Source organism: Amblyomma americanum, chromosome 3, assembly GCF_052857255.1.
Source record: "Amblyomma americanum isolate KBUSLIRL-KWMA chromosome 3, ASM5285725v1, whole genome shotgun sequence".
In the NCBI taxonomy this organism is placed as follows: Eukaryota; Metazoa; Arthropoda; class Arachnida; order Ixodida; family Ixodidae; genus Amblyomma; species Amblyomma americanum.
Genome location: NC_135499.1, coordinates 220,674,825 through 220,690,384, shown reverse-complemented (window position 1 = coordinate 220,690,384; position 15,560 = coordinate 220,674,825). Strand labels below are relative to the sequence as shown.

General features: G+C 49.0%; 1 protein-coding gene across 2 annotated transcripts in view; it reads right to left on the bottom strand.

The window, feature by feature from the left end:
- Positions 1–15,560, bottom strand: part of LOC144126135 (uncharacterized) — a 159,304-nt gene that overhangs the window by 80,274 nt on the left and 63,470 nt on the right. Inside the window, exon 2 of one of the 2 annotated variants that reach the window (XM_077660100.1) lies at positions 12,692–12,775. The exons of the other annotated variant lie outside the window; for it this stretch is intronic. The gene's annotated coding sequence lies outside the window, so the exon portion shown is untranslated. The remainder of the gene's footprint in view (positions 1–12,691; positions 12,776–15,560) is intronic. 2 annotated transcript variants of the gene reach the window in all.

Sequence of the window (15,560 nt, the reverse complement as noted above, 5' to 3'; positions counted from 1 at the left end):
GAAACACAGACAACTATGTTTTTGAATAAATTAGTGAACTGGTTCTTGTTACTCGATAAAATTGTAGCTTTTACGTATCAAACAAAAATGAACTGCTTCTGTGCCAACACAAATTCTTTAAATCCTCTCAGCCAACAGCTCGAGCTACTCGTCCAACGGCATACGCGTCATAGCAAAGTGACTGTAATGGTGCTTATTCCAATTACCGTAGTGTGTGCTTTAACCAACGTTTTGGCTTAGAAGCAGTGATACGAGTCAGGCTTCTATTACTCACTTTCTTCGGGTTTTTTTCTCCAATTCTGACGGCATTGACATAATTTTTGATAGTCGCTTTGCTAAATGTGCAGGCTGACACTCTAATCATCGTCCTTTATTATCCCTTTAAGGCCCCTAAGTGGCGTATGACTCTCATAACCATATTCGCAACATGATGATCAATAAATCAGTCCCTGCCCATCTTATGTTTTCATCGCAGTTGGGGTAAAAGCACAACATTCGGATGAAAAATATTCCTTGTGTCCTTTGCTCATCCTCTGATTGCCCAGCCCAGAAAGGCATAAGTAGACACATATATTATATCATTTTGCTGGTCCCATAGTCCGTAGCTTGTTTTTTTTTTTTTTAGTGACTTCCTAACACGGCTATTAACAGCGCCATGTGTGTCTGCGCCCTTCTTTCGTGTCTGTCTATACTTTTCTGTAGGAAGCAAAAGTACCTGTAGCCCTCACAGTCTTCATCATTGTGCGCCGGCTTACCCTGAACATATTGAGCAAGAATAATGAACATGGGTATGTAGTTCAGAAGCGCTTACTGTAGTGCCCACGTTCGACTTCCTTCTGTTGGTCTTGTGTTTTTGAGCTAGAAAGCATCAGCATAGATTAGTATCATATGCTTGCTTTTCGGCAACAATATACCATATTTTTCACACACAGTTGGTAAAACAAAGTTGCACGCACTTAGAAATCGCAGAAGACTGAGATATAATGAGCGACATGGTCCCATTAGTGACAAATCACTCAGATATACTCCGATGTATGTAAGAAAATTATAAAAATATAAATATTAGGGACGCAGAAGAGCAGGAGCAGGACGCGAGCCCATTAGGCAGAGAAGCGGAGGATGCTGACGATGGTTAGCAGGCCGCCATACTGGGCATTGCGGTCTTTTTTCCGTTCAGAGCAGTATCAGACTAGTATCGGAAGACAAAGAAGAAATGAAAATTATAATAATAAACACTTGTATTCTCTCTTTTTTTTGCCACGGCTTGCTACCTCTACTCATATCCAAGGCACTCCAAGAGGAAGGAAGAACGAACGTAAGGTAGGAATTGTGAAGGGAATAATAGTGTCATGATAGACAAATAAAGGTCAGGGTGGCTGTGTGGAGCACGTCATAAGAGCATTGCAGGCAGTCTCGTGTCTTGCAGCTGGTCTGAAGTAGACCGGCTGCGAAGTGACCTGGGGCAAGATAGCGAGTGGAGTCACAGCGCTCCCAGAGCAATAGGTGGCATCTATGACCTCACGCCGCCCTTACCTACTACGTAACGCGACGTACAGCAGGTGTAAGGACTCAAGATGGCTCACTACGCCAGCACGGCCACGTAGACCCGGTCGTGCCTGTGACCAAGGGGACAAAGCGAATTCTCGGATACTCGCATTCTGTGGGGTTTCGGGATGTTTACCGAGACTATACATGGATACAGGGGTGTGAAGTGCCGGGGTAGTGAGAAAATATGGTGACAGATTTGAGGATTTTAAATCTTCTTCCTTGTTACTTTAATATAGCTTCTTCTCTTTCTGCCAGTACACGGTGGAAATGCTATAAGTACATCTAGTGAACCTCTCCCGCATATTTTATCCGCCGCCATTTCTTTCTGTCTCATTTTACGCGCCCAAGTCAGGGCTAGTTTAACAGGCACCTAAAGCTCCGCACACGAGTGCTACTGGGTTTCGCCCCCACCAAAACGCAGCTGCTGTGGCACAGAATCGAACCCACGACCTCACGCTCATTAGCAGGATCCCAGTGCTACTGAGCCGCCACGGCGGAATGAACTCCCGATGACGGCAGTGACAGGCATCGCACGGAAATCAACGTCCCAAGAAAGGCGCAGTGCACGCCTTTCAGTACATAATTCCGGTGAGGTATGTACATGGCTGCGTAGCCATAGTTGCGAGGACGGCGCACACTTCCCGCGTCCGCCATTTGCATTCTTCTTCCTTCTTCCATGCCTTCTCTTTTTTTCGTACCTTGCTTACCATTCCTAAAGGCACAGGAAAAATGAGGGGGGGGGGGGGGGGGGGGGGTGTAAGGGAAAAGTATAACAATTATTTTGCGGTGAAACCCCCAGCCTCTGCTTGTTTGACTCTCTGTTTCCCCAGTGTCATGCGCTTGATGGCACTTTGTCCACAACAATAGTCCGTTATTGCTTTTCCTCCTCTACGTCGTGGCAATTACGCCGAGTGGATCGAGTCCAACAGCCTTCGCCACCCTATCGTCGCCGACTCGAGGCGAAGCCCGAAAGGAACTGCAAATCCAGCTGCTGCAGAAAGCCATGCAGATACTGGGCGGCCATTTCGAGCCACCGGCTTGACAACTTTTCTCGCGCGAAGTTTCCGAGAGGCCTCATAATGCCTTCCGAGCGCGGGGCCAATTTCTTGCGACTGCAGGCCTTCTGAGCTTTGTCCACGAGCCAGTAGACTCCGCATGAAAAATCTAAGGCACCGCACGTCATGTTGTATTCATGAGGCGGGCGGCTCCGGGAATCCTTTTATCTTAGAGGCCTCCCGCTTTTGCTCTTCCATCGGCAGCGCAGGGGCGCGGGTCAGTGCGTCCGAGGAGAAGGAAAAGATGATTAGGAACGAAGCAGCGGGACTCGGAGCTGAAGCAGTATGGAGAATACTAAAGCCCGACGCAGCGACTGCCTCATTTCTCAGCGCCTGCGGAGACACGTGGCCGCTGTGTTTGGAAAGTCCGCATTGCCTGGCTTCGCAGAGCTCGCGTATTTGTCAACTCCCTTTGCGCTGTTTGCGAGTGGGACAACCGCAAGTCTTCTTCATCGGGGCTTCCAGCTCTTGTCTTGAGAAGCTCCCGCGTAGGAAGAGAAAGCAAAAAATGGCACAGGAGAAAACATGACTGGCATTCACCACCAAACCTTGGCCAATTACCGCGCGTGGGTATGTGTCACGCTTACTGAGGTCAATAACTACTGTAATTAACAAGGTATTTTTTATAAGGTGTTTGCGTGCACAGGACGTAATCTAGATATACAATATACGCAATGCTTCCTTCTTTATAATTTGGGTATATATACCTACCCCACTGAGAGTGCTCCTCAGAAATATTTGTGAAAACAGTGTAGACAGTCTCAGCGTAGTTTTGATGAAGTGAAAGATTTTTCATAACGCACTCTTAGACTCATGATTTTTTTTTTCTGCACAACATTCTTGGCTACGATAACTTGCTTGTTGTCCTAGATTATTGGCTGTCACAGGATCGTAAAGATGGGCCTTCTGATGAAACCCATTATTTTCCTGCTTGGGTGGGAGCGCACCATGTGTTTAGAGCCGGCTAAAAGGTTGCATGGAAACTTACTAACCGGCCTTCTCGGCCGTTTCCAGCGCGTATATCCAACTCACAAACATCAGTGAAACTTGCGTAGACAGGCATACCTGCAGGTGAGCATAGTTCTGGATCCAAGATTGCTGGAAAAATAATACAATCAAGCGTAAACTCGGTACGCATCCTTTGTGATAGAAGTTTTGTAGGCCGTTTCCAGCTTTATCTGTATGCACAGATCATACAACGCAGACAAAACACAAGAAAACTCTGGCACTTCGTGAAAACTGCATGAAAGGTTCTGAATGCCTTCTGTGGCGGACAGCACTTGTTCGATTCATGAGCTTCTCATTGCCTGTTGTGCGCTTAAATACTGCGCTAGCTTCTCTTTATCCTGCTCTTTGCTCTTTCTTTCTCGGTCGACAAAAACTCGACACGTGCCATTGCATGCAAGCGCAGAATATTGGTTATTTTCAGCGTATTGTGCCTCTTAATGTTTTTCTTTCAAATAGTTTAATAAAACTTCATCTCGTTACGTTGCGTCTCAGTCACACTTCAAGAAATTCATCTGTCCCTCTTGTTAGAGCCATCGCGAGCTATGTATAAACCACTCTGGGCGGAGCGTGACGTCATTCCAGTCGCACCATAATGCTTTATTGACTAAGGCCAGCCGTCCGATGTAGCTGTGCTAGAATCTTTGCATCTTCGTTCATTTAAAATGTTGTGCTAGTGGACACCGTGAATCATGTTTCAGTCGAGCTTTCTAAGAGTGCAACAGTTCTGGCAAACTATCGCAAACTATCCCTGAAACACAGTGGCCCATCGGGCACAGGGGGAAATCTACAGTCTCGCTAATTCTGCCAAATCTCGTGAATGTGCCCCAACAGTGTCCGTGGCCCTTCATCTGATCTTTAAAAAAAAACAAAGAGGGGGGGGGGGGGCGATCAATAGAATTGGTGTGGATGCAATGCGATAGCGTTTTTTTTTCACTCCCCAATCTATTTCAATTATGATTTCATTGTCTTTCACTTACCAACCTATTCCGATTCTGGGTTTATTCCAATTCTGAATTTATTCTTATTCTATTTTAATCCATAATCGCTTCTTTAATTCATTTTTGCTCAGTAGTCCGGCATCTCCCTCCTTTGTTCCTACAAGTGGAGAGGGAGGAGACAGGGATGGTTGGCGGGTGGAGATTTCTCCTGGCAGTTTTCGCTCTCATGGCACTCCCAATACTATCGCATTAAAATGTCCGATGCAACAAGTGGTAGCAAGAATCCAAACGTTGACCACTGCAGGCGAAATGACCAAAACTACGGGTGCACTAGGGCTACCCTGCATTCCGAAGCGCGTATGCAGCTGGACTGTGCGGTAATGGCCGAACTATAGGTAGGAAATGCATGGCCTCATCTGCCAGAAGGAGAGCTCGACAGGAATAGCTATGATAGTTAATGGCTTTTCACGCGCTCCTAACGATTACGCACTGCTCATGCTCGCGTATGCACGTAGAGCAAGCTATTTTAGGGCGCAGCTCTTAAGCGTCCATTCGTGGGTTGAGCCGCGTCGCAGCCGTCGGTGTAGCCGAGCCGAACCATAACTAAATAAAATGGCTGTGGTTTAGCTGTGGTTAAACCTGGAGTGACGCGATAGCTACAGCTGACCGAGTGGAACTCGCTCACTCGAATTGCAAAGTTAGCGTTTCACCGCTCCGTTTCGCTGGGCGTTCCTTCATCTCCGTCCCTGGGCGTCATTCAATTTCTCCCCCTCTCCACTTCCCCTCTTCCTCATTCGGTTTCGCCGGCGCGCCGTGCCGCCAGCTGATGTCGTTCCTGCGGCGGTGCGGCTGCAAGACTTCCACGGCCAAGGACTTCATCTGATGTGACCGCGACCACTTTACCCCCCCCCCCCCCACCCCCTCACATCCCCTTCCCCTACACCTGGTCCCCAAGAGTGATGCCACAAAAGGCCACCATACGTCGGGACCAGTATCCCCCTCCCCAGAATATCGCATAGCATCAACCTGCCCACCTACCCAGATGCTCCGTACCACGTGACCACGTGGCGGCGCCGCCACGGTGAAGGCTCGAAATGCTAGCGTAATGCAGCTATCGCTACAAAACAAGCTTTGCCAAGACTGGGATTCGAACCCGCGGTGCCGCGAGCAGCTCAGCTTCGCTGGCCACTCCACGAGAGCACTAGGCTCCGATCGCGCCCGCGTGTTTAACTGCAACACACTCTCGCGCTGTGCATTACACATGGCGGTCTTCTTCTACTATTACTGCTATCGAACTGAGCACATTCTCGCGCGCTGTGCATTGCACGTCCTGGTCTTCTTCTACTAATATTTCTATCGAACTAATGCACACATTCTCGCGTGCTGTGCGTTGCACATCGTCGTCTTCATCAACTAATACTGCTATCGAACTAATATCGTCGCGAGACGTGCCGACGACCCAGCAAAGCAAAACAATGAATCTACAGAGCCTGAGACGCCGCCAGAGTTGCGCTCAAATTTCGCATTGGGGAGTATCGTAATCATCCTTAGATTTGTTAATATTTTTTTTCTTGCTGAAGTAACAGTCATGGCCGTTATAAGCAGCCGCGTATACACATGATGCAGACGCTCGACGGATAGAGGCGGAAGAAAATCGGGTTCGAAGGCGTCCGCCGACCTCAGGAACAGATTCATCGCCCATTTGGCCGTCTCCATTTTCGCAGCTGAGTCCGCATCAATTCAGCCGGATCCCTTCCTTCGCGCTCCTTCTGCCCGGATGCTTAATCGCTTTGAGACGGGCCCCTGCTGCTCTCCGTGATTGCGCCAACGTGTCGACAACAATGTGGACGAAGAACGTGGTGCTAAAGACAGCTGGCGACGAGGCGCCGCTTCCGTGCTATTTGCCCTGCTCGGAATATTTGCAGAGAAACACTGCGGGTGCCGCTAATGAGGCTCGCTTTCTCGCTGCTCGTTCTGAGTCATTAATTATATGCCAGCCGCCTGCTACAGTGAGGAGCCGCCGCCAGGCGTTAACGGCACCCGCTGACGTGTCATTTCTCCCATGGAGGTCCCAGATCTCGGCTAAAGCAAATATGCCTATGACTAGATATCTTTCCCACAGTGCTTACTCGTACACAATATGAGCTTGTCGAAGTCGAAGCATCAGTGAGTGACCTACTGCGTTTCTATCAACGGCAAGTTGGAATTGTTGGCTCTATGCAGAAGTGCGGACTTAAGTAAGCGGAACACGAGATTTCGTTTTGAGTACAAGCACGCCTTCCCTATCAGAAATGAAGAAACATGGAATGTCCATAAGAAAACGCATCTGCGGCCCCTACCAGCATGCACACACCATAGCTGGCAAGAGCAACTATGCAACGCGTGAAAAATGTCAGCAGGCAATAGCATGCTTCGTTTATTTTCGCCCGTACTGCGGTCGCCGCCATAAGAGGCTCGGTTATGGAGTGTGTAAATATGAAAACTTTTTACGAATCGGTCTCGGGCTGGGTTAAAAATGTATATTTATCTCTGTACAGGTTATTCTTGATCGGTAAGTGCACAGAACGACTAATTTCGGTAATTAACATATTGTTTTTGCTTTAAAAGCCATTTTCTAACCAAACGACTAATTTCGGCGGGTGGGATAATTAGCGCAACTACTCTAAACTGGCTATACAGTTGGCGCCGAAACGTTATTCATGTTATCCATGTTACCCATGTTATCCAATACACACGCTGATTCCTGTTTATAACAAAGCGCCAGCTCATTCGTCACAACCAAGTGGTGTCATGTTTGAAATCATGACAGCGCGCGTTGACAACTTTGCTGCATAAACGCGGCACTTGCCCAAGCAGCACAGGTAATCAGGCCGAAATCAGTCGCCGTTTTCACGCAGGCAAATACTATCGCGAAATGGAATTTCCGCCTGCCCCAAAACGCCGACCACCGGCGCCCAAGCTCGCATGTGTAGTGCTCCCGAAGCATTCTGTGGAGCACATATTTTTTTGGCTTCTTTTATTAAGCCCAAAACGGCTTTTTCCAGTCAGAACATCTTGAGTGCACAAAAAGTTTTATTGATGCCTATTGTAAAATTGTCTTATAGTGATAGAAACATCAAAGCGTACCAGAGGTAGACAGTTCTAACGTTCCCTTAAACGCATTCGCTTTCTGTGTACCAATGAAAATTAATTTTACGAAAAGTAAAAAAAAACGCAAGAATGACGCCATGATCTTCGCGATTTATGCCGTAGTCTAGTTGTGTAACGCCTGTTAGTAAGGCTGAGGTGAGTTAGATGAACATAAAAATTACTCTTATTTCAGGGAAACGCTTCTCCACTCTAACTGCTTACAGAAATGAAACATCGCAGCTGATGGCATGTTTCATGATGCGATCCTGCAGCATCCGCATTTCTTATAGCTATTAACATTTCAGGCTGCACTGAAATCGAATTTGTGCATTCCCACCGAGCTTATTTTACGTGTCTCACAGATAATGAAGAAGAACTAAATTATATTGTGCGCTCAGTTTTGATAACCCGCTAGTTTGAGCTGAGGTTGCGTGCTTAATGCTTTACTGTGATGAACTTGTATGCGTCCAGCCTTAGAGGATGTCCCATTTCTGATATATTTGACCTAGAACGGACAGATACATTTACCGAGCGATACAGAAGAGTTAAAATAGGTTAGGCTTGTGTTCATTCCAGTGAACACAAGGGGAGCTATAAGAAGCTGATATGCTAACCTAACTCACCCACACCGACATGCACGGAAAAAACAGCTTGAGTATCGCCTTTTTCAGCGGTGAATCCCACTGCCGCTTCCCGCGGAGAGCATGATAAAATTACAGACATTGCCCCACTATCATAAAAGGAATATTCCCACTGGCCAGCAGGTGAAAATAGCAAAGTTCTTTTCTCACTGGTCAGAAAGTTACCCGGGGACCATACATTTCTGAACCGTCATTGGGTTTCCTGTTACGGAAGTAATATTATTTCTAACAAGAAGCCGCGAGCCCTAGGAAAAAAAACCCACCTAATGTCAGGGTCATTGCAACAGCAACAACAACAACGGCAAAAAGTCTTCGCAACGGCATCTCCATGTTCGCACAGACAGCCCTCCGAGCATCAGGACGGCTCTTCACCGACTTCCTCCTCTTTTTGCTTCACCCGTCCTCGTCCCGAAGGGAAGCCGAGCGAACGAACGACCAGCGCCGCGAAGCGAGTGGTCCACGCGCGCGATGCGTCGCAGCAGCAGAAGCAATGGACGAGCGTACAGCATTAGTATCGTCGCCCAGAACGACTTCCGCGTAACCGAGCGCGAAGCACTACGCGCCCCCCACGCTGGCGCTGGTGTGCTCGACACAGACGCTGCCGGGCTGCCGCGTGGGCTGCGGATGACGCTGTGCCCGCACGGGCGCAAGGCCACTCCGCTCACGGCGATATGAGCGCGGATCAGCGCGGTGAGGTGAACACCAGGCTGGCTCGCTGTTATGGGCTTCGGGACGTGGATGGTTTCCACAGCACGCGGTAGAAGTGCACGCCTACCGACGATCCACTGATTCCAGCCCTTGGTGGAGTGTCGACTTCCGCGAGAGCAGCTTTTAGAAGATCATGAGAACGGTTAGAGGTATTTGAAAACCGGAAATTTGAAAAGAATGATAGGTCTCGTTACGCGAAACCTTTCAATCAGACGGAACTAAGATAATGCTTCGGGTACATACAAATGCGTCCTACTGGTACAGGTTGTTACCTGGGCCCTTAGTGTTTATGAAGCAAGGCTATGCGTTTTCATGACACGTCGTCCTTAATTTGTTCCATTTACCATTAAGCACTGAGTAATAGTTGTTCTGCAGCCACTCAGTATAGCTGTACAAGAAAGTGGCTAGCGATCGAGGCTCTTTGTCCTTTAGCACGACAGCTAACCATGCCGTTCCCAGAACAGCCATATTGTTGGATTTGAGTACGGTAGATGTAATTTAGATTCTTCTCCTTACCCACGTGAGAAACGGAAGTGAACGCGGAAACTGGTCTACCTTGTCGCCTTATATTCGGGTTCCGTGACCACACGTGACGCATCCTTACACGGTAGCATCCATCTCAAGCGTAATTACGAGAAATTAGTCCCTTATTAAAAATATACCCCGCCTTGTGGGATTCGCCCGAAAGTAATGGGCAAACACCGTCCCCACTTCGCATTACTGATCTATTTGCTTTCGCCCTGCCATCTGCTAGCCGTCCTGGGGCCGAACTACGGGGGTTATCTTAATCTGAAAACAGCCTCAAAGCAGTCTCAAGGCCCTGCTCTTTTTCCTCAGCCCTGACCACGATCAGGGCGTGATCGAACCCCGCACCAGGGGCTTGAACACCGCACCAGGACGAATTTCTCTTTAACTACAAAGTTTTTTTGAACGATGTAAAAATTTCCTTTCCTTTATAGCCGTATGGCTGCGCTTGCGCGGATGATAACCAAGTAAGCACCCCCTTATTGCAAATATACTGCACAATGCGGGCCCGGATTCCCATAAAACATTTGACTGTAACACATTCTTGCTTGCCTGCAGATGAAGAGTGCGATCGTTTGTTCTACCTGGTCACAAGGTGACCGCGTGATTCAAAATTGGCGCGGAAAATCTTGGTTAGCCATGAGTTGCTTTGCGTTAAAGCGAACACGAACAAACATACTAAATATGCTACAAAATGAGGGTGGCCAAAGCTTGTTTCCAAAACGAGAACTTTCAAAGTGATGACGGCACGTCCGCTTTTTCGTTCAAGCGCTGAAAAAAAACGGATCTTTGTATTAGCACGCCCAATGCACAGTTCTTATACCAAAACAAATATTTTCAAGTTCTCATCAATTTCTTCGGATGAAGTTTCACTTAACGCCAGTGTTTCATTCGCTGCATATGGACGTGGAAGCCAGACAGGGATAAAATACAGGAAACTAAAAAAATTAAATTCCGACAGGCGGCTGTATTGACTGCGAGTAGTACCGCAAGTTGCGGACAAGGCAGGCGGCGCAGCCTAATTCAGCACGATGTTCATAAGTTTTGTGCTGTTCTAACCGGTGGCCATGAGCGTGCTTGTGGAATGGCGGCTATGGGTGGAATGCCACAGTTATCTACTCAGTATTTGTTTTACAGACTTGAGCAACCCTGTACATCGTGATGGCAACGTGCGAACCAAGGAACATCTCAGCTCGCCTTGCCCCTGCATTTCTGGAGTACGTCCTCCAGTTGTGTCATCCGATCATGAATGCGCCGCAAAGTGTCGCCTACCAACAGAGCGGCCGTCGAAAAAAGGGAAACACACTTGCACAAAATACCGCGGCAGCGCATTCAGGGTCTGAAATTATAAAACCGGAAGTTTTAGCTTGTGTGAGCTTTAATGATATCCGCCATGAACGTATATCATGGACGTATATAGAGCTTTGCTTTGGTTTTTATGCAGCTAGGCGCGCGTTTGAAGGGCCAACAAATTTCTTAATTAAACACTTACACCGTTTCATTCTCTGAACGTTTGCACTGAAGCCTGCCCAGCTTCAACGAGGTGTGGTGCTTGGCGCGTTCATCTACGTCGACTGAGAGCAGAAATAATAGCCCCTCTGGTCCGTTCTTTTAGAGCTGGGTACCGCAGTGGTGGCCTAGTGGCTGAGCATCCGCCTCGCATGCGCGAGGTGCGGGGTTCGATCCCCCGTGCCGCCGGGTACCCAGAGGTGATACAATGGGTATAAGCTTTCCCCTGGCCTGGTGCTGGGCTTAAGAAGGGTGAAATGCTTGGAAAATGGGTCTTTGACCCCACCTTGAGAAAACGAAAATACCTTCTGCAATGGCGCTCTTTGGCCGCAGGTGCCCTTGCGCCATAAATATTCACTATCATCATCTTTTAGAGCTGTTTTACCATAATTACTTGCCGAGCACAGCGTCATGAGGGCTTATCTGGATGCAAGGATTTCGGTGCGTTTTTTCACCTCCGCAAGGCTTTTATTGCCACTTTCTTTTAGTTTTTGAAAGTATGAGGACTAGCCAGTGGCCGTTTGATCAGACATAGGAAAGGCGCCCTCAAACCGAACGACGGCGCACTTTGGGGGCGAATGGTTAGTTTCAGAACATTACGTCACAGCGTGGAGAACCCAACCCACTTTTCGCCGCACCCTGAACGACACCCGCGCAACCGGTCGCAGTGGACAACGATGGCGCAGTCGCGCCCAGCCCCAGTCGACGCTCCGATTCGAATCCCCCCGACGACTCGGGCGAAGCGAGGCGGCGGCAGCCAAGCGTAGCCGCGCCGAAGGCTCATCCCCGCGCCCCGCTCATTATTGGGGCCTCGTGGTGGATCTCGGCTGACCGCGCAGAGCGCTCTTCCGATATGGGCTACCCGGTCAGCGTGCTTCGACTCGCTCCTTTTCACTCAGGCAGCCAGCTGCCTCAATGGAAGTGCGGAGGGAAAAGCGGAGCGCGCTCTCCTCTCGGATGCCGCGCGGTTGCGAAAAGCGCGGGGATGCGCGGCTCGGCTGGCCAGCCTCGTTCGTGGCAAAGGTGGTTCGCGAGAGTCGGCCAGTGCAACCCCGGATCCATCGGCGCGTCAGTGGCGCCATTGAAGGCGTCGCGCGGTCGTGTCAATGCGGTCGGCGCAGGGTCGCTTCCTTCCATTGTGCCCTACAGAAAGCACACGAGGAACGGAGGTCGTACGGAGTAACGGCTCGAAGGAGAAGTCGTTCCGGTGCTGAAGTCGTAGGTTAACTGCTTCGGCGACAATAGGAATGGAAGCGAGGCGAAGTTGAAATGCGGAAGGACCGAGTTCCGGGAGCTCGCAAGGAGGTAATAGGTTCACACTTTGGATGACGACATCTTTATACATTCCTTTCAATGTGTGTGCGGTAAGGGGGGTGGGGGAAGGGGGGGGGGGCATGATGTACCTCCGTTGTGTGTATGTGTGTCCCGCTGAGAGTATGCAGTGCAACAGGAATGGTAGAAAGTGGTAAAACGTGCGGAGAGGTCACTACAGCGCATCATTGGAACGAGGAAAAAACTGGGCTCAGTTTTGTTTAAAAAATGAACGAAGAACATCTTCGCAATTAAGCGAACCACCATTTCTTCGGTAACTCAACTCCCTGGAGAATAATGATTGAAGGGGTGAACTCACGTGTTTATTCTTGGCTTCACAGGTCCTGCGACCTTCTTTTAGCAAGCTGCCATCCCGAAGCTCCGCAGTCTGTGGCTTGGCTTCCTGTAAGAGTGAACAAAACATTGCAGCCCGTGTCAGAAACGTAAAGCGCAAATGCAAGCAGAACGACTACGCTGAAAGCACCACGAGCGAAACAAAGTATTTTACGTTGGTTAAAGCAGATGACTGGTGACCGCGGCACCTCGAAGGGTGCCGTATTCAGCCGTCAACAAAGCGCCTGTGTTACGGTACGAAGTTGGCTCCCACACCGCACTTTTGCCAACGGCAGCGAGGACGCTTCGTCAGACAAGTCTCTGGTCATGTCTCTGGTGGGCTCTTTGTGATCAGCGCAATCCAACATGTTGAGCCTCATAATACGAGCCAGATCGACGCTGGTTCAGCAGCCCTATATCACCGCGTACTACCGCTGGTAGAATACGAATACGAAATTGAGCCTTAATCCACGTTACGCCGCCGAACTCTTTTGGCTGCTCCGACGACAACAACCCGAGCGACAGCGCGCACGAAGAAAGTACGCTCACCACTAATGAGCTCCAAGCAGTGATGGAAAAATTATGGTGGTCTCGTTCTTTCTTTAATTGGCCAATTGGCCATCTCAGAACCCAACGCCAAACAAGCTGCGGCCTCGTCAGCTTCGTACGCTGCGAATCACTCAGCTGCGCAACTGGACAGGCAAAATACTGATGATGATGCTTTAACGGAGTTAAGAGCAGCAACATCTTTATTAACGCGATAGCGTTAAGAAGCTCGTGTCGCCGAAAACCCGGCGTCGCCGTCGTTGACCGTGAGCCGAGAATCTACGAAAAATAACCAGAGAAGCAACCTAGGAAGCAGGTGGGCCACCTAGGTTACGTAACCTTGTGGCGGCATCACAACCTGCCCACCGGATTGTGAGCGAACTGCGCACCGTGGCAGGTGGCAGTCAAATTAATGACTTGTCGTGAGAGGTTGCCTGCGATGAGCAACCTGAGTCGCACAAGCCCCACCGGTGGCAGCACCTGCCATCGCAGGGCAGTGGCACATAGCGTAACCGCTGGGCCACTACGCAAGGAGCGGTATGAGGACTCTCAGGGATCAAGGAATGTTAAGCAGCGAATGACCAGTTCTACATACATAAGCATTAACCCTTAAGGCGAAGCCTAAATGTCGCCTGCCATCTTTTCTCCTGAATATAGGCATATTTATATTCTTCACGTGCTCTGGACTTAAAGTGGAGTTTTATTTGCGTAGAAATTAGGCGTGGTCGAGACCCACGCCCCGGTAAATTCGTGCAAGGAGTAAAAGCGCCGCTGGCAAGACGCGCTTCTTGTCTCGCTCCAACAGAGACAGGAGCCGACCGCCTGCGCGTCACGTGCTGCTTAATTGTGTCGGTGCAGAGAAAGCGAAGCCGGTAAGCGGGAACTCCAACGAAAAAGCTGTCATTACAAGGGCGCGTGCATGCAGCTGCGCATTTCATGTCTGTGGATTATTGGACGTCCTCAGTTTTATGTGCTGACTTCGAACTTTACATTGAGTCTGAAATGAGGAAACGCCCGCAGGAACAGTAATTAGACCTGTGCAATACCACCGACGTCGAGCTGAAGCGTTTTCTCTGTGCGTCAATCTAGCCACAAAATACACGGCCGATGTTTTCGGGGTTCGCTTCAGTTGCTGACTTTAAATGAAGTAACTTAAGCTACACATGAGAGGTTAGCGCCTACATTGCTATAATGGTGCACATGTAGACAGATATTGCTGCAGCAGACAGCTCTCTTTCACATCTTATATGACTGTCAGCAAGATAATATTTCAGGACTTGAATACTTAGCTAAGCCGACCTAGTTAAAACTGAATTCGGAAAGACGTTTTCTGCCGTGAACAAGGCGACTGTTTCATTTCATTTATATTACGTCGGAGCAATAGCCCCATGCATAGCCACCGTCAGAAATATTCTATTGCTTCCGTAGTAAAACACTTCAACCATTTCTTCAACAACTGAGACCTATCTTTTACACGCTTTCGTGGCTAGAAGTTGTACACGGGAAGATTTTTTGCTGTCTAGCTTGAAGACCCCTCATGGTCTTCCAGTGAGGTTTCTGCAGAGCCAATGGTTATCCAGAGAGTCACCTAATAGGTCCGCAGCGAGAGTTATCGCGGACGCAAATTGCCAGCTTTCCTTTATCATCATACGAGCAATCTAAAACCTGGCCGGGAGGAGACGCTTTGGTGAACAAACACAGCAGCTTACTCATAGGAGCAATACAGCTGGGTCGACGCTCCGGATCAATACACTAAAAGATATTGAAGGAGTCGGGTACATACATAATTGTGGATGGCAATCGAAAAAAAAAAAGAATGCCTTTTCGGCTCCTTCGAGCATTCAATGCCACAGGAAGCTAGACGCCACACTGCAGCATTCCTAAAGACGTGCAGCTCGAAAATCTCAAAAGAATCAATGAATGAAAACTTTATTGTCCACCGAGAAGGAGCCCCCAAATCCTCAGTCCCGGCACGCAAGCCTGGGACGCGGGTAGGGGATGCTCTGCAGACTTATACCCCTGTCACACGGGCATTTCAAAGGCCCTCGAACCGATAGCCTATCGACTCAAAGGCGATCGAGCGCTGCTACACGGGCAGTTTCAATGGCGATCGAGTCAATAGTCTATCGAGTCAACGGAGCACCGCGGAACTCCATCAAAATTTCGAGGGCCTTCGAGCGCTGCCCAAGGTTGCTAGCGTTGCTTCGAGCGGTGCCAAGCGCACTTTCGTACGCGACCCATTCACGGTACAAAAGCATGAACAAACATTCTCCTAAGCTTTAATGCGAGCAGTGTGTACAATAATTCTA